At 40.2% G+C, this 19,974-nt stretch overlaps 1 protein-coding gene and 1 pseudogene across 1 annotated transcript in view; both read right to left on the bottom strand.

Moving 5' to 3' along the window:
• Positions 1 to 19,974, bottom strand: part of LOC149200137 (sec-independent protein translocase protein TATC, chloroplastic-like) — a 132,499-nt gene that overhangs the window by 35,894 nt on the left and 76,631 nt on the right. The gene's annotated exons all lie outside the window — the stretch shown is intronic.
• LOC149200138 (calcium-transporting ATPase, endoplasmic reticulum-type pseudogene) lies at positions 12,641 to 14,410 on the bottom strand (annotated as a pseudogene).

A 19,974-nucleotide genomic window follows, 5' to 3' on the forward strand; every position in this document is an offset into this window, starting at 1 on the left:
AGAAGACTAAAAATTAATAAGGAGCTAAAAAGATAAGTATCTTGTGTTTTTCGTTTTACTTTTAAATCGTTACAAATAATGTGAACCCTTTACAAGGACTCCTTGTTGATGATATGGACTCAACAATAATGAAGGACTTGACAATGTGGACTTATTGCTAATGATAATGATGTGAAGCTCATTGATGATGTAGATGATATGAACTCATTGATGATGAACTCTATATTGATGTCTTTGATGTTGATATGAACATCTTGATGATGTGGATGATGTGATTTAACTCCTTGATGATGAACTCCTTGATAATATGAACACCTTGATGATGTGGATGTGAACTCTTTGATGATAATGTGGACTCATGATGTGGATTAGTTAATGTTATAGACTTATTGATGATGTGGATATTGATGTAAACTCCTCAAAGACATGGATGATGTGATTAGACTTTGAACTCCTTGATGCTTACTTGTTGATGATGATAATAATGATATGAACTCGTTGATTACATTGATGATGTTGATGATGATGATAAAGATATGGAATCAATGATGATATAGACTCCTTGATGATGATGATGATAACATGGACTCGTTGATGATATGGAATCGTTGATGATGTTAATAATGATAATATGGACTCGTTGATGATGTAGACTCCTTGATGATGATGATGAAGATATGGAATCGATGATGTTGTAGATTTCTTGATGATGATGTAGACTCGTTGATGATGTAGATAAAAATTCCTTGATAACATGAACTCCTTAATGATGTGGACTTCTGTTAAATTTTAGGTATGTTCTATGCTAAGAGCAATTTATTTCAATTTTCACAGTGAGCTCAATATCTTTTCTAGATTAGCAATCACATCAGCATTAAAGTAAACTGTAGATTGAACATAAACTTAAATCACAAAAGACAAGCCAAGACAAGAGGACACAAGATGTGGCGCTAGCCAGGGACAAACCCCAATGTGGGGAAACCCTTGATCAATTCTTCTTATATGTTCTTCAATAGTTCAGCAAAAAGAGAGAGAGAGATAGTACGTTTACAACAGAAGTCAACACTTTGACTTATCTAAATAAGAGCATAGATCATCTCTAAGAAGATGATACATGAGATCAGTGGAAGACATGCTGCTTCAACTAATTCTCCAAGGTGACTCCTTCACCTATCGTTGTGCTGCATTTCGTCATCATGCTACACCTCACCGTGCTGCACCCATCATCATTATGTTGCATCTCATCATGCTTCACTAATCATGATTGTACCCATCATTGTATTGCATTATGTGCCATTGTTGCACCATGCTGCCATACTAACCCATGTGTTGGTTACATCCTGCTTGCTTGTTGTCCCTAGCATGCTTGTTGTCCTTTGCATGCTTACTGTTGCATGCTAGCTGTCCCTTGCATGCCAGCTGTAACATTGCATGCTTGGTGTATTCGTTGCTAAGTACCATACAACTGTCCCAATGTTAGTTAGTTGTCCCTTGCATGTTGCTCTCCTTCGAAGACAGATGCTCTGGTTGTTTCGGCAGTTCCAGCTGTTCCGGTAGTTCCGGCAATTCCGAATGTTCCCGGCAATTCCGAATGTTCCCGGCGATTCCGACTGTTCCCGGCAATTTTGGTTGTTCCCGGCAGTTCCGACAGTTCCGGCAATTTCGGCTATTCCCGGTAGTTCCGGCAATTCCCGGCAGTTCCAACTTTTCCCGGTAGTTCCGGCTTTTCCCGGCAGTTCCGGCTAGTTCCGGTAGTTCTGGCAATTCCAACTATTCCTGGCAGTTCTAACAGTTCCCGATAGTTCCGACAATTCTGACTGTTCCTGGCAATTAAGGAAGTTCCCGCAGTTCCCGCAGTTTCAACAATTCTGGTAGTTTCGGCAGTTCCCGCAGTTCCGTCAGTTCCAAGCAGTTCCCAGAAGTTCCAGCAGTTACGGCAGTTCACGGCAGTTCCGAGCAGTTTCGAGCAGTTCTCGGAAGTTCCGGCAATTCCCGACAGTTCCGAAAATTCCGACAATTCTCGGCAATTTCGGCAATTCCGACAGTTCCGACAATTCCCGACAGTTCCGGCAGTTCCGGCTATTCCCGGCAGTTCCGGTAGTTCTGGCTGTTCCGACTGTTCTCGTCAGTTCTCGGTTGTTCCGGATATTCCCGGCAGTTCTGATAGTTCCGCCTTTTCCCGGTAGTTCCGACTTCTGCCCTCTAGATTAGGGCAACGTTAGCCCTTAGGATCTCTCCTCCTACTAAAACCCAAACACAAGTAGAGAGGAAGAGATCCCAAGTGTGTTGAAAATGACTTGAAGGCCACCTCTATTTATACTAAAACGTTGAGCACAAGTGGGCTTTATTTGGTTGTTGGCCGACCTTGACGAATTGTCCCATAACACAAATAAATTCATATCTCCATGAATACTTATCAGAATTGGATGATCTTTAGATCAATCCTACACCTCTCGATGAGAGGGATCCAAGAAAATATTAGCTTCCATTAATAAGATGACCCACATGGAATTTGGCCCTAGTTGCCAATTTTAACAACTTCTAAATGATGTGAACTCGTTGATGACAGTATGGACTCCTTGATGATGTAATCAAAGTCACTCGATTTGAGAAGGCTAAGATCAAGAGGAAGTTGACACACTCTCAAAAGATAAGTATTATCTTGATTGTTTCTATTGATTATTTCATTATGAGTCTCTTGGCTTGCTTGGTTGTTCTTGTTCTTTCATAGCCTCCTAGTGAGGATTGCAGGTACATAATGAAGATTGACTAGGTGTGGCAATAGTTGGAAATGATGGAAGAACAATGTGACAAAAGGACTCGTGATAGGATATGTACTCAGAGGGAGCAAACAAGATCAAGCACGTTTTTATAAAGATGACCGGAAGTTTTGAAGACTAATGCTGATCTAGATATGGTAAAAATGAGCCCGTGAATTTTCTGCTATGTAGAGGACTTTTGTGTAAAAGGGAGTTTTTTTTTTTTTAGGCATGAACCTGATGATATCCACAACAGGACTGCAGGTCCATCAACATCTCCCTAATGAATGTTTTGAAGAAGCTGCAAGACTCTAATATTGATTGTTCATTGATATATCTAATGATGTTTCTGTTGAGAAATCTAGGGGCAGCTAGATGAGGTGATTTCTCTTACACTGATAACTGCTTGTGATGTATTCTTACTTTACTTGATTAGCTTCTTCTTTCACTTGATTATATTTAGTGTTCTTATCATCAAATAGCTACAAAACAATAAATAGCAATGAGATAAGAGGACACAAGATATAGGTTATCAGCGAGGGACAACCCGCAAGAACTCTTCTCTTCTTATAGAACTTCAATTGACGAATTCCAAGACCTATGACCCTTGACCAAGACAGAGGACTGGAGGTCAGCTTCATGGGAGCTAAAGTAGTTGTTGGACCAAAAGAAGTTGATCCCAATGAAAGGCGAGTTATTGGGAGAAGGAAGAAGAATATTTATCTATTGAGAGGATAGACGGTGAAGGCTCTTGTACATGAGAGTGACAACCAAAGCGAGCTTTGGCACAAAAGGATGGGACACCTACACTAAAAGGCTCTTCCTATGTTACGGAGAATGGTCACAGGTTTTTTGCAGGTAAGGTTGGAGCAGGAAGGAGTCTGCAAAGGGTGTGCGCTTGGCACATAGGCAAGGTCACATTTCCTCACAGTGAGACAAGGTTGAAAGGTGCATTGGACTTGGTGCATTCAGACATTTGTGGTCCTATGTAAATGGAATCAATCACAGGGTTATTGTACTTTGCGACATTCATTGATGGTTTTTCAAGAAAGACTTGGATCTACTTCCTAAAGACCAAGGATGAGGCCTTTTGTCGATTTCATGAGTTTAAAACTTTAAAGCTCTTGTTGAGAACCAGATCCAGAAGAAGATTAAGGTGTAGAGATCGGATAATGGGGGTGAATATACCTCCTATGAGTTCCATTTTTTTTGCAGGGTAGTAGGGATCAAGAAAGAGCTCACGGTACCTTACAACCCTCAGCAGAATGGGATTACCGAAAAAAAAAATAGAACCTGTTGTCGCACAGATTATCCAGGCAGCGCGACAATGCTCAGACCAGGAGCTGTCAACCTGATCCCCGATCTCTCCGTTTAAGCAGTCTCCCCGAAGTAGGCTAAGGGGGTTAAACCCTATGGAATAAAAGAAGACCAACTAGTAATCAGCTGGGTTGGGAGACACAGCAGGGGAAAACATGCACTTGATCGATGTTAGAATTTGATTAGATTTTTTAAATGCTTAAGACCAGTGCCTTATGGAGTTAATGAAAACCAAGTAATTAATTAGCTGCTGCTGCTTATTTGACAATTGCTTGAAAATACTTACAAAATATCCAACATGTAACGAACATTATATAATCCAAGCGATGATTAATTTTACCAAATGCAAGATATTCAATAGATGCGCAATGTTCTAGCAAATAAATTTCAAAAGATCAAATACTTCAAGAAACCACGAAATTTTAAATGCTAAGCAGATTCAAATAGTTAATCTCCAGATATAAACATTTAAGCACATTTAACTATAGAGAATTGGAACAAAGATACCAAAAAAGACACCAAAATGAATTTTCGATTTTTAGTTAATCTTTTTCAATTTTTTTTTAATAAAAATTCTAAGTTTAAAATAAAACAAAACTAAAATCCTAATAAAATTAAAATCTAATCTAAACTTAAATCTAAATTAAATATAACCTAAAGACTAACCCTTTTTAACTTTTTTATTTTTTTAAATTTTGATTTGAAAAGTTAAAATTAAGGTAAACTAAGATCAAACCAAAAAAAAAAAAAAAAAAATCCTTTTTATGATTTTTTTTTAAAACAAAAAAGAAACTTAAATCTAATTCTAGAACTAAAGCCTAAGAAAAAATAAAAAAATGAACTTTTTTTTTGCCCTTTTAAAACCTTTTATGATTTATTTTTTATTTTTATATTTTTTAGATTTTTTATTATGATATAAAGTTCTAAACATAGAACAAAACTAAAATTTAAAAAAAAACAAAATATATATATATATATATATATATATATATATATAATTCTAAACTAAAACTTAGATTAATAAAATCAAAATCTAATTTAATCCAACCTAAACTAAAACCTAATCAAAAAACCTAAAAGAAACTTCTTTTTTTATGCCCTTTATGATTTTTTATTTTTTATTATTTTGTTTTTATCATTTTTATTATTAAATAAATCTAAAAATAATCTGAACTTAAATCTAAATCAAATAAATATAATCTAAAGCCTAAAACTAAACCAAAATAGAATTAATAAAAACTAAACGCATACATAGAAAATAAAATCGAATTTTTGTTTTGTTTTGGTAGCTGCAGGTTAATACGCAGAGAGCGTAGGAGAAAAAAAAACGCAGGTCTTGAGGCTGAGCAAACTGGACGGTGGAGAGAAGAGTCTCACACAGATTGTAATCGAACCGGTGAGGGAGCCACGGAAGAGCACACAGAGGAGGGCACGCTTTTTTGCAGGTTGGAAGGATGGACGGTGGAATGGCACCAACAGATCAGCGTGAGGAGCTCGTATGGCAGAGTGCTTGCAGGTACGCGGAAAAGAGAAGAAAATATAAACGAATCCAAAGTTTGATAAGGAGCAGCAATGACTGTGTGGAGGATGAGGGAGGTAGCACGCTGGAGCAGAGACAGCGGCGTGAGGAATGCGTGGGCAGCAAGGGAGAAATGGATGTATGGTTGCAGATGGGGTAGCTGCAGGGATTGAGGGAGATGGCAGCATAGGGTGCTAAAGACTCCGTGAGAGCTGTGGGAGAATAGAACATGAAATTTTTGCACGTATGAGCAGCACATTGAGGGTTTGTTGCAGGCCCAGGGCAGCGCATACCAAAAAAAAAAATCGAAAAAATTCCTGCGCCAATGAAACCCCAGATAGCAAACAAGTGGCTTGGCAAACCTCGAATTTCTTCAGAAACCTTTTCCAGAAACTTAATTTAGAATTTTTTAAATCAGCTGCTTCAGATTGTCAAATGAAAAATCCCTAAAATTTTCAAGATCTTGAAAATACCCCTACAAGAGTTGATTTTGAGGCCAGATCTTGCCCTCCAGGGCCTAGATCTGGCTTCAAACAAAAATTTCTTCTCAGACCTGTAACCTGCAATGGCAAAACAAATACCCAGAAACACCATGCGCAAGAAACAAAACTAAAAAACCCTAAAATCTGCTAAATAATTACACTATTCACAGTTTAAAGGCTCTAAATAGCCAGATTTGTCAATATGCCACAAAAATATTTTTAAAATTTTAAATTTAAGATGAGGTGCTTCAGAAAACCCTTCATGCATTCACCAGAAAATTTCAAATGATAAGCCCGGGATCAAAACTGGTTGGGCTCTTCAAAAAATGCAATCCGAGAGTTGGCTGGTTCAGCCGAGAACTTCCCCAAACGCCCGGTAATCTCAAAAAAAGGATTTCCTGCACAGCTTAAATCAACCATTAACGAAGAAGGAGAAAACGATACTAAAATCCAAATGTAATGGAGATACCTGCCATCATATCCAGAAATTTAACTACCATTCAAACCCTAGCGACTAAACAAGATACTTGTGTTTAAAATCACTCTTCATCAAGCTATCATCAACAGCTGAAAATAAATTTATGCAGAAAAATAAAACATCTTATAGAAATTCCAGAAGAGTAACACCAGCAAGATTTCAACCCCAAAGACTTTCTTTATTGCATAAAAAATGACTACAAGAGAGCTTTCTTTAGCACACGACTCTAAGATCGAATGATCTGAAATGACCCCTGACACCCTATTTAAAGGAAAAATTTCCCAACGGCTAGTTCGAGTGATCCATGTCAAAATGATCTCGACCGTCGATGAGGATCAAAATCTCTTTTAATCTCATCCGTAGAAATTTTAAATGCATTTTAACATATTAAAAAGTCAAAATCTTGCATTTATTTCCTCAAAACGTTGACTTATTATTATTTTATTATTTTATTTTATTTTTTCAAATTTTTATTTATTTTTAATTTATTTTTTAAATTTTATTTTATTTTATTTTTTATTTTTTAGTTATTTTTTAATTTTTTAATTTTATTGTTTTTTTATTTTTTTATTATTTTTACTGGACCCTCGAACTTAGCCTTTGGAAAAAAACACCTAGGACCTAGGACTTATGAGGGGATAAAACATTTTCTAACCCTCAAGACACTTTACATCATGACTTGTACAATTTTACATCTCAAGGGGGAAAACCCATTTGACATAGACCCTCATAGACCACCCAGTTCTACGACACAAATATAATCTAGCAGATCAAGAAATTTGTAATAACCTAACCAAATAGTTAGAATTATTTCCAAATTACTTTTACATAGACTCGAAGCACACTAGGATTCCCCTAAGATTCTAATGACAAAATCCATTCTGGCTTTGGGGTTAGGCTGAAGGAAAACTCTGCCGATCATGGATCGGTGAGACAAAAAACCTTCCGGAACGTATATTATCAATAGAAAATTAGCTTTGCCTAGGCAATTTACATACATGACTCAGATCTGCTAAGATTATTTACAATTTACACATGCAGACTAGGTTTACAACATAACATGATCGGGTTGATGATGGCAGTCGAATGGCACGGACACGTCGATCAAGCGCTCTCCCTTTTGCAAAAAAGGGGGTGTTACACAGTAATTTGTCACCATTTGTCACCGTCCCTATTACCCCTCTCCCGCACTTTGGAGGACTCATTCCAGGACCTGTGAGAAGTGACATAACTTGAAAACACTTGCATTATGTTCCCCTAAGTATGGACTTCATATGCCCTGAAGACATCTCCTGCAGAATATCCTTAAAAAGTTCCCTTTTTATATTAGCGCGGATCCACAATGTACTACTCGCGCCAATAGGGGAAATCCTCCAAAGAGGGCGCGCCAGTTGGCACTCTGTCTCATAGATATACTCGCGCCAACCGAGTTTGGGAAAGCTTTTAACAAACGCACGCGCGAAGGTTCTTTCCTTTCGACTCATGAAGCTTTTTAAGGATAATGCCAATCCCATGGATGTCGTGATTAATCTTATCTCCCTTTCCTCTATCCATAATAGCTTTTTGAGGATAAACCCAATCCCATAGATGGTGTGATTGATCTTATCTCCTTCTCCTCCATCTATAAAAGCTTGTTCTGTTGCCTTTGAGCAGGCTAGTGATAGTGATAGTGCTAGTTCGAGCATAGGGAGAATTATACTTTGAAGGGATCAAACATAGCTGAAGAAGAGAGTATTGTTGCAACTTAGTGACCTTCTGAAACCATATCTCTATATAGCTCTGATATCCTTGGTTCTTTTGCTGATCTGGATCATGTTTCATGTCACCTTCTAACATGACTTTCTCATCTTCCTCTTTTTGCTGATCTTTCTCTTGAATACATGGAATATTTGATGGTAACCATGAGGGATCTTTCTTTATCTCTGCTTCTGATGTCTTCTCTTCATCAAGTAAAGCCCATGGCTCTTTGATTTCCTCTTCTGAATCTTCTTTTGCCTGATGTGGTCCTTCAATGCTTTCAATATAGTCTCTTTTTTGCAATACTCTTCCTGAGCTATGGTGAAGATCATTGAGCTCAAGAGGAGTCATTTGGACATGTTGTGTCCCAGCATTGCAATTGTGTTGAGCTACTCCAATGGACAGGTTTGGAAATGGTGGTATGGGTAGCTGAGTGGGGGCGTAGATTTGAGATGGATGTGGATGGGGTTGTGGTTGGGTAGGCATTTGGGGCTGCCTTGGTGGAGGAGGAGGCGATGGTTGTGGATGAGCAGGTGGTGGAGGAAAATGAGCGGGATGAGAGTTGTACTGGGGCCTCCACCCCTGATAAGGTGCATTCCACTGAGGTTGTGGCTGAGCATAAGAGTGAAACGAATGAGCAACTGGTTGGGCATAATATGGATCTATGAAGGAACAAGGAGGAGGTGTGAACCAGGAAGGATGAGCAGGGGGACCCCAAGAAGGCATGAAAGTGGCTTGATAGGGGTCATAATAGGTCTCGGGTATCCCTTGCAGTTCCTGCTGGTAAGATCTAGGTCCATACAGACTCCTTTGGTTCATATAATAGAATGGTTCAGTGGCTCCTTTGGCTCTCTGATATGCAGCTTTGATTCTGGGCAAGGAAGGGCACTGATTCGTAGGATGGTCTCTTTCACAGACAAAACACACTTCGATGGAGTGCAATGGACATTCATTCCTAAGATGCTTTCTAGTGCACCTGGGACAAAAGATGACCAAAGCCCTCTTGGCTTCCTCTTGCCTCTTTTGGATCCGCAAGGTATCCAGTTGCATGGCAAGAAACTGCCTCATATCACTCTTGAAATCTTCCACCTGATCTTTAAATTCGTCTTTGGACAAGGTGCTGCTCCCAACATTTCTGCTTGTAGCCATTCGCTCTAGAGGAATGGTTTCTTCTTCTTCTTCCATTGAGGTTCTTCAAATATGTCTTGTTGTCCACCTAAGGGTTCTTTAATCACAGCCATCGAAGAAGAGAGAAGATTGGCTGTGTGAAGCAAAGGGGGGTGTTGTGAAAATATTTTTCTAACTTATCTCTACTCCTACAAGGCATGAAAGGAAATCTTTTTGGTTGTTTTTTTCTTTTTCTTTTTTTTTTTTTTGGTACCTGCAAAGACTAAAATAGATTGAACTGCAACTAACTATCTTGCTGAAATGAAAATGCGGAATCGAAATGAAAGCAGGAAATGACTAATTTATTTTGCTCAAATGAAATTGCAGGAATGAAATGCTAGTCTACGCTTGCAGAATTGAAATTGCGGAATTGAAATGCTAATCTATGAAAGCGGGAAATACTAATCTACTTTTGCAGAAACAAAATTGCATAATGGAAATGAAATAAACTACTTAGCAGAAGGTTGTAGTAGAAAATAGAAGAAAAGCAGCAATCACCAATACTCTGACGCTTCCCCAGCAACGGCACCAAAAAGATGGTGGGCCCCAGTATTGTAGCAATAATGCTACAACTCCTGGAACTCCCTTCTTTAATTTTATCAACCCAGTAGTTCGTAACAAACTTGGAAGCGACGGTGCTGTATGCACAAGTACTAGCTCTTGCCGCAGTTGTCACTTGGTCAGCTGGCACAAGTCCACTAGGAGCTTAAGCCAACTTCTATGAGGTCTTAGAAGAAGCTTTTTAATTGATGGATGAAAGCTAACTCGAAGGAAGCTAATCTAATTGCAAAAAGAAACTGAAAGCCAAAAAAAAACGCAAACCCTAGCAAACCCTAATTCTACCAGCTAGTCCTACTGACACAAAGGAGAGCATGCAAACTACTGAAAGAGATGCCATTACTTTTATGAAGGTAAAATACATGTGTTTAGACTACCTCTATCTGAAGAAAACATCTTTTTGTATTTTTGATTAAGTTGTTGGATATATCATGCATGTGCTTTTAACTGGCTTTTCACTATGCAGGGGTGGATCAAGGAGGAGAAATGCTTGGAAAAGGTTGGGATGGTACAAAGAGGGCCTAAGGGGTCCCTAACACCCTTCCAGAAAGTTTCACAGAGTTTGGCTATCAAGAAACCTCATTCGTGAGCTTCTACAGGAAGTCTGTAGGGGTTCTACAAGATGTTTAGGATTTCTACAGGATGTTCTGTAATTTTTCTACAGGATGTTTAAAAATTGGATTTTGGAGGATGGGTGAGTGAGGTAAGGTGCATGAATGGATAGGGAGGCAGAGTAGGGGCCTGAAATGACCCAAGGACTGATGGTTGGAGTGGTGAGAGGGTGTGGAAAGCTGGCTTGACTTAAAGAAGGCTAAGACAATGGAGGAGCAATAAGGTAGGGTTACGTGGGCAGAAAGACAGTTGTGAGACGAGGAACCTAACTAGGAGATGGAGCAGCTGGCCTGGACGAAGCTTGGGTGAATGAGAGAGAGATGGAGATGCCCTGCACAGTGTACACTTAACTGAATCAACTAAGTCCTGCACACAATCGAAATCTTAGCTAATCTAGTCTAACTGTCAATGAAACAAATGAACAGCAACTTTATTCATAAAGAGAACCATGTACAGCACTTAAGCAAAGAAGCATTTCAAAAGGCCTGAACGCATGATTAAATCCTACAAATGAAAACATTACACCAAAGATTGCATGGACAAGCAAACTAGTGTTTTTGTTGGGCAGCAAGGTCACCTTTGTCCCAACTCACGATCCCACTAAGGGAGAGGTAAGATCAGAGGTGCTTGAGCCCTTTTTCCAAGGATCCTTTATGTTATTAACCTATCAAATCAATCTGAATATGAAAATCTACTTTAATCATCAAAAGCAACCTAAATAACAAAACAAGATTTAGATCTAAATGGCAGATTTTATTCTAAGAATGCAGCAAAGACACATAAAGGTAAACAAAGGAGGTACTGGGCGCTTGAGATGGGCCCAACCCCAAGAGCTACAGCCTCCTAAGAGAGATTTAGAGCTGGTGCAAAGCTGGATTCATCTTTATTGATCAAGAAATGAAGAGTTACATCAAAATTGTCCACGAGGAGAACTTGAAAATGAGCTGAAAGCAAAGCTAATCTACTGCCTAAAAATCGAACTACAAAATGACTACAACAAGACTATGAAATGACTAACTACCAACTAACCAAAATGACTAACTGAAATGAGGCCCTAAGCCCTCTTATTTATACAAAATGAGGATCCCAACAGCCCTCCTAAACTTTAGGGACTCGACTGCCCAAAACTTGTAGTTAACAGCAGTCCTACTTGACTTGCTTGGCTGCCCTTGTGCTGATTGATTTGGTGGCCTTTGAACTCCGAGCTGATGGTGGAGAATTCGAGGTAAGGGCCCATAAATGAAGGGAACACCTTCCTAAAAATACTCTCCACGAATTTGGCTGCCAAGTGCTCATTTCAACCATTGACTTTGTCTCCAAATTGACCAAAAAGGCTACACAAAGCACACATTAGACTTGTTGGCATAATGACTAACCCAATTCACTCTATTAGCATAAATATAATCAAAAACATGCAATAAACTAATGAGAATGGTGGATTAATTCGAATTAGGAGGTTGAATGAGCCCAAATAATCATCCATTTTTGGGGCTCATCATCACCCCCTACTGAAAGTGTTGCTCATCCTCTGAGCAACCAATCTATCTCCTCATCTTTGATGGCCCTGGTGGCCTCCCTGTGATGCCAAGCTTCTGAAGTGATGCCCTCTTCTCTATCATGAAACCATGCTTTTCTCTTTGCTTCTTCCCACTGCCTGTGCTTCTTTTCCTAGAGAATTCTCAACTTTGGTATGATTGTGCAAGTATATTCAATATGATGGTGGAAATGGTGGTGAAAGGAGATGAAATCAATGGAGGATGGAAGTAAAGAGTGGTTGCATGCCTCCTCAACAAACTTCAAGCTTCATACCCGCTCCATAATTGATTCTGGCCTGCCCAAAGGCTTCTACAGGATGTTTCTGGTAAAAATACAGAACTTCCTGTAGAAAGTCCTGTAGCTCCCTGTAGAAGGTTGAACCATGACTAAATTGTGTCTGAACCCTTAAAAAAATGAGTGTTCATGGAGGGGATGGATGTGCTTAGGGTGGCCAGCACAAGTGCTGCCTCCCTAGCTAAAATCTCGGCCAATTTCTCCTTCTGCTGCCCTCTCCCCAAACTTCCTTGTATGCCAATCCCAAACAACGCAAAGCCTTTGAACTCATTTGATGAAACTTCCTCAAGAGTAATTCCCTTGATGCATCATCTAATTCAATAACTGATCCATCTACAAGTTGTTGAAAAGCACTCCTTTCAAGCAAATTTTCCATGGCGCCCTTCACTAGCAGACGATTTTGTCCCATTGGTTCCGTGACAATAACACCCATGGATTTTCGATCACAATCAAACTCCAATAAAGCCCGCCTCTTTGATCTTTGTATCCACCAATCACAATTGCCCAATTTCATTGTGCCACTGTTGAGAATGGCACTTGTATCACCTGCCATTGGGTCTGGAACTCCCATTTTTTCAACCAATACCTTCAAGGCTGCCTCAGTGGGAATACCAGTAGCATGGAACTGGTGACCTTGACAAGATATCCCTGCATCATTGCAAACTGCAGCAACTTCTGCCAGAGTTTCTAAATTTTCCCCCATATTATGTGCAGGCCAATCCAATATTTTTCCATCCTCAGGATTATATGTTGTTCCTTCAACAGTAAACTCTCTAAGTGAACCAGCACTGTGCCCTATGGCTATAAACTCACTGACAGACATCTGATTGGTTGTAAGAGTACCTGTCTTATCAGAGCAAATCACTGTGGTGCAACCCAAAGTCTCCACGCTCGGTAACTTACGCACAATAGCATTCTTTTGTGCCATCTTACGAGTGCCAAGAGCCAAACATGTAGTAATCACAGCAGGCAATCCCTCTGGTATAGCAGCAACTGCCAGAGCAACAACAATCTTAAAGTAGTACGTACATTTCTCAAAGGAAAACCTGATATTTTTTTTTGGCCACCCATCTATGACTTCCCATGAAAGAAAATATTTGTAGTTCATGATCCAGACAAGAATACAAATGGCACCAATCACTGTTGTCAGTCTTTCACCAAATTCATCTAACTTTCTTTTCAAAGGGGTATCATGACATTCCATTGAAGCTTCCTGAATTTGTACCTGAATTTTACCTATTTCTGTAAACATGCCAGTGCTCACAACAATGCATGTGCAGCAGCCATTGGTAACTGTAGTTCCTGCAAACACCATGCATTCTTTTGACTGCAACTCACAGTCACACAAGGTGGCTGGATATGTTCTTTTGACCACAGGCATGCTCTCTCTGGTCAGGGAGCTCTGCTCCATCCTAAAGGTGGATGTCTTGAGGGACACAATTCTCATGTCTGCAGGAACCTTGTCTCCCACCTTCAGTTCCATTATATCTCCTGGAACAAGTTCTCTGGAGGGAAGATCTACAACATAATGTCCATCTCTCAAGACCTTTGCATGATCGGATTGCATTTCTTTGAGAGCTTCCAAAGCCTTCTCAGAATTATTCTCCTGCCATACTCCAACAATGGCATTGAGGATGAGAATCAGGAGAATGACCAGGGGCTCTACATAGGCTGTTATGCCCTCCTCAGAAGACACATTATCACGAAAGTAGGCGAGAAGAAATGAAATGCCAGCTGCCAGCAGAAGTATTTTAACAACTGTATCATCAAATTGCTCCACTGCCAGCTTCCACAAAGGTGTACCATTTTTCTTCTGGAGCTCATTCCATCCATATATTTGACGGTTTTTTTCCACTTCATGAGAATTTAAACCATTCTCTAAGCTCACATCATATTCTTCTAAGCATTCTTCAACAGTTTTAGACCAAGCAGGGAATATCTTGTCCTCCATGGACTATGAAATAGATGATCAGATTCTGAATTCAAACAGATTGCTCCACAATTAACAGGTCTATAATGTGTTTGAAAAAGTCCAAAATCAATACTTTCAAGAACCCTGGTAACCTTGGACACAAGCTTTAACTACTTTTCTCATTTCAAGCTTGAATTTTGACAAAAATCTTGGGTTTTCCTTCTGCAGAGTTGTTTTCTGCGTTTCCTGTAGACGACTTCCTGTAGAAACGCCTGTAGAGTGCCCCTGCACCTCTAAGTGAGCCCGATACGCTGGAGAATTGTGAACCAAGCCACAAAGCTCAATGGAGGACAATGGGTTAATCATTTTGTGGAATTAGAGGATGCATACTTCAGTTGAAAATGTTGCAAGTGCAAGTTAACAGCAGTCTGTGAGTTTCAGCTGAGCGTTCGTTAATTGCTGCGTGATTTGTGGTGAAGGAGTGAGGTGGCCAGGTGTACATGGCCACATGCAGACGACAGTGCTATAATGAGCTGCATGTCCTCTTCTTGTTAATCAGTTGCACTGGAGTTAAAGCCTCTACCACTGTCTGTTTTTTTTTATTTTTAATTTTCACGTGAGTTGTCTAACACATACGTTGCATGATTCTTGGCTGATTGATAGAGAATTGGACAAGGAATTATCGGCTTAATCCTGCTATATTCGTGGCTCAATTCCACCATTCCATTCATTCATGCAGTTTTTAAATTAGATTTGTGCAATAGAAGAACGAGTTTCAGTCACGTACCTGAAGTCAAATGGCTGTTGTGAGGTGCTGAGGCTAGTCATTGCTGCATGCACTTGTTTCTTTGGTTGCATGAGGGCTTGGCTAATGATTTTTGCTTTTTTTCCTTGTGCAAGTGTCCTCTGGCCGGATGCATGCTGTAGGAGTTCATTTCCACGCTCAGATCTGCACCTTCAAGCTGCTGCGCTGAATTTTCACAGGACCGGAACTTGTTTTCGCCATTGCTCCCAAACGGCAAACCGGATTGATCTAAAACTTGCTGAGCGCATTCCTATCATCATGATGCACCTCCCATAGCAAAATCGTGATCAATGGATGCACAGATTTCGAGAAAAATGGAAAATGGCTGAAGATTTCAGAGATCAATTTCTCGGAAACCGTGCATCAGAATTGGCTGAAACTGCTTGGGTAGGCTACTACCACCTATGTGCATCTCCCCATGAAACAGGTTTTAAAACGGATGCATGGATATGGAGAAAATGCAAAAATGGCTGATGGTGATGGAGGTTGATTTCTTGGAAACCGTGCACCGGAATTGGCTGAAACTGCTCAGGCATGTTGCCATCACCCCGGTACAATTCCCCGTAAAATGGTTTTTCAAATGGATGCATGGTTTTCAAGTTATGGAAGAAACAAATTCTGTTCTAGGTATTTTTGCTTCAAGGCATTTTGCAGTTTTGTTGCATGGTATGAAAAATTGAGCTTGGGTTGTGATGCAGGCATGGAGATGATGGAGGAGGAGGTTGAAAAGTGCAGGAGGACTTCTGAACCCTTGAGGAAGCTACCATGTTTGCCAAACCACCTTTTTGAAATCCATTTCTAGCTTCCTACAATTTCTACAGGAACTTCCTGTAGAAGCACAATGAGAAGCACAATGAGGTGGAAAAATGATGGAGCAAGGCGAGGGATGGACACAAAGGTGCTTGCAGGCCTAACCAACAGATTCCCACCATCAGATTCCCTTCCAAAATCGAATCTGGCTCGCTTGAAGGTTCTACAGGATGTTTCCTGTAAAAATATAGAACTTCCTCTAGAAGGCACAAAAACTCCTTTGTCTTTGTTTTGAGTGATCCTCCTGACCTGCAATGTCATTGCTGCAACCTGAAATTATTCAATGGAAATTAGATTTCTTTTTCTTTTTCTTTTTCTCTTTTTTTTTTGAAAAACAACTAGGGCGCCTCATGGAGGTTTTCACCCTAATTGCCTGCCCTGGGCGCCTCCAAGGGAAGTTTTCACCCAGAGATCTTATTCTCTTTTCCCTTTTTTTCCCAACCCATTGACCGCCTCATGGAAGTTTTCAATCAATGAGCCAATCTAAGACACCTCCGAGGAGGTTTTCACCTTAGATTTCTATTTTCCTCTTTTTCTTCATTTTTTTCTTTTTCTTTTTTCTCTTTTTTTTTTCTTTTTTTTCTTTTTTCTACCCTACCCTACTTGAAAAACAAAATCGTTCTCAAGTATAAGAATACTTCCAATGGAGCCATGTGCACATCGAGATTAGAGATAAACTGATGTGGAGGCTTGAAATGCATGCTTTGACAGCTATCCGGATCTCAGAGACCAAATGATTTGACTTTGAAGGGATCAAACATAGCTGAAAAAGAGAGTATTGTTGCAACTTAGTGACCTTCTGAAACCATATCTCTATATAGCTCTGATATCCTTGGTTCTTTTGTTGATCTGGATCATGTTTCATGTCACCTTCTAACATGACTTTCTCATCTTCCTCTTTTTGCTGATCTTTCTCTTGTATACATGGAATATTTGATGGTAACCGTGAGGGATCTTTCTTTATCTCTGCTTCTGATGTCTTCTCTTCATCAAGTAAAGCCCATGGCTCTTTGATTTCCTCTTCTGAATCTTCTTTTGCCTGATGTGGTCCTTCAATGCTTTCAATATAGTCTCTTTTTTGCAATACTCTTCCTGAGCTATGGTGAAGATCATTGAGCTCAAGAGGAGTCATTTGGACATGTTGTGTCCCAGCATTGCAATTGTGTTGAGCTACTCCAATGGACAGGTTTGGAAATGGTGGTATGGGTAGCTGAGTGGGGGCGTAGATTTGAGATGGATGTGGATGGGGTTGTGGTTGGGTAGGCATTTGGGGCTGCCTTGGTGGAGGAGGAGGCGATGGTTGTGGATGAGCAGGTGGTGGAGGAAAATGAGCAGGATGAGAGTTGTACTGGGGCCTCCACCCCTGATAAGGTGCATTCCACTGAGGTTGTGGCTGGGCATAAGAGTGAAACGAATGAGCAACTGGTTGGGCATAATATGGATCTATGAAGGAACAAGGAGGAGGTGTGAACCAGGAAGGATGAGCAGGGGGGACCCCAAGAAGGCATGAAAGTGGCTTGATAGGGGTCATAATAGGTCTCGGGTATCCCTTGCAGTTCCTGCTGGTAAGATCTAGGTCCATGCAGACTCCTTTGGTTCATATAATAGAGTGGTTCAGTGGCTCCTTTGGCTCTCTGATATGCAGCTTTGATTCTGGGCAAGGAAGGGCACTGATTCGTAGGATGGTCTCTTTCACAGACAAAACACACTTCGATGGAGTGCAATGGACATTCATTCCTAGGATGCTTTCTAGTGCACCTGGGACAAAAGATGACCAAAGCCCTCTTGGCTTCCTCTTGCCTCTTTTGGATCCGCAAGGTATCCAGTTGCATGGCAAGAAACTGCCTCATATCACTCTTGAAATCCTCCACCTGATCTTCAAATTCGTCTTTGGACAAGGTGCTGCTCCCAACATTTCACATTTCTGCTTGTAGCCATTTGCTCTAGAGGAATGGTTTCTTCTTCTTCTTCCCTTGAGGTTCTTAAAATATGTCTTGCTGTCCACCTAAGGGTTCTTTAATCACAGCCATCGAAGAAGAGAGAAGATTGGCTGTGTGAAGCAAAGGGGGGTGTTGTGAAAATATTTTTCTAACTTATCTCTACTCCTACAAGGCATGAAAGGAAATCTTTTTGGTTGTTTTTTCTTTTTTTTCTTTTTTTTTGGTACCTGCAAAGACTAAAATAGATTGAACTGCAACTAACTATCTTGCTGAAATGAAAATGCGGAATCGAAATGAAAGCAGGAAATGACGAATTTATTTTGCTCAAATGAAATTGCAGAAATGAAATGCTAGTCTACGCTTGCAGAATTGAAATTGCGGAATTGAAATGCTAATCTATGAAAGCGGGAAATACTAATCTACTTTTGCAGAAACAAAATTGCATAATGGAAATGAAATAAACTACTTAGCAGAAGGTTGTAGTAGAAAATAGAAGAAAAGCAGCAATCACCAATATTCTGACGCTTCCCCGGCAACGGCACCAAAAAGATGGTGGGCCCCAGTATTGTAGCAATAATGCTACAACTCCTGGAACTCCCTTCTTTAATTTTATCAACCCGGTAGTTCGTAACAAACTTGGAAGCGACGGCGCTGTATGCACAAGTACTAGCTCTTGCCGCAGCTGTCACTTGGTCAGCTGGCATAAGTCCACTAGGAGCTTAAGCCAACTTCTATGAGGTCTTAGAAGAAGCTTTTTAATTGATGGATGAAAGCTAACTCGAAGGAAGCTAATCTAATTGCAAAAAGAAACTGAAAGCCAAATAAAAACGCAACCCTAGCAAACCCTAATTCTACCAGCTAGTCCTACTGACACAAAGGAGAGCATGCAAACTACTGAAAGAGATGCCATTACTTCTATGAAGGTAAAATACATGTGTTTAGACTACCTCTATCTGAAGAAAACATCTTTTTGTATTTTTGATTAAGTTGTTGGAATTATCATGCATGTGCTTTTAACTGGCTTTTCACTGTGCAGGGGTGGATCAAGGAGGAGAAATGCTTGGAAAAGGTTGGGATGGTACAGAGAAGGCCTAAGGGGTCCCTAACACCCTTCCAGAGAGTTTCACAGAGTTTGGCTATCAAGAAACCTCATTCGTGAGCTTCTACAGGAAGTCTGTAGGGGTTCTACAGGATGTTTAGGATTTCTACAGGATGTTCTGTAATTTTTCTACAAGATGTTTAAAAATTGGATTTTGGAGGATGGGTGAGTGAGGTAAGGTGCATGAATGGATAGGGAGGCAGAGTAGGGGCCTGAAATGAGCCAAGGACTGATGGTTGGAGTGGTGAGAGGGTGTGGAAAGCTAGCTTGACTTAAAGAAGGCTAAGACAATGGAGGAGCAATAAGGTAGGGTTACGTGGGCAGAAAGACAGCTGTGAGACGAGGAACCTAACTAGGAGATGGAGCAGCTGGCCTGGACGAAGCTTGGGTGAATGAGAGAGAGATGGAGATGCCCTGCACGGTGTACACTTCACTGAATCAACTAAGTCCTGCACACAATCAAAATCTTAGCTAATCTAGTCTAACTGTCAATGAAACAAATCAACAGCAGCTTTATTCATAAAGAGAACCATGTACAGCACTTAAGCAAAGAAGCATTTCAAAAGGCCTGAACGCATGATTAAATCCTACAAATGAAAACATTACACCAAAGATTGCATGGACAAGCAAACTAGTGTTTTTGTTGGGCAGCAAGGTCACCTTTGTCCCAACTCACGATCCCACTAAGGGAGAGGTAAGATCAGAGGTGCTTGAGCCCTTTTTCCAAGGATCCTTTATGTTATTAACCTATCAAATCAATCTGAATATGAAAATCTACTTTAATCATCAAAAGCAACCTAAATAACAAAACAAGATTTAGATCTAAATGGCAGATTTTATTCTAAGAATGCAGCAAAGACACATAAAGGTAAACAAAGGAGGTACTGGGCGCTTGAGATGGGCCCAACCCCAAGAGCTACAGCCTCCTAAGAGAGATTTAGAGCTGGTG

This window comes from Pinus tabuliformis, chromosome 2_1, assembly GCF_031772625.1.
Source record: "Pinus tabuliformis cultivar Carrire ecotype Pingquan chromosome 2_1, CPIR1, whole genome shotgun sequence".
Taxonomy (NCBI): domain Eukaryota; kingdom Viridiplantae; phylum Streptophyta; class Pinopsida; order Pinales; family Pinaceae; genus Pinus; species Pinus tabuliformis.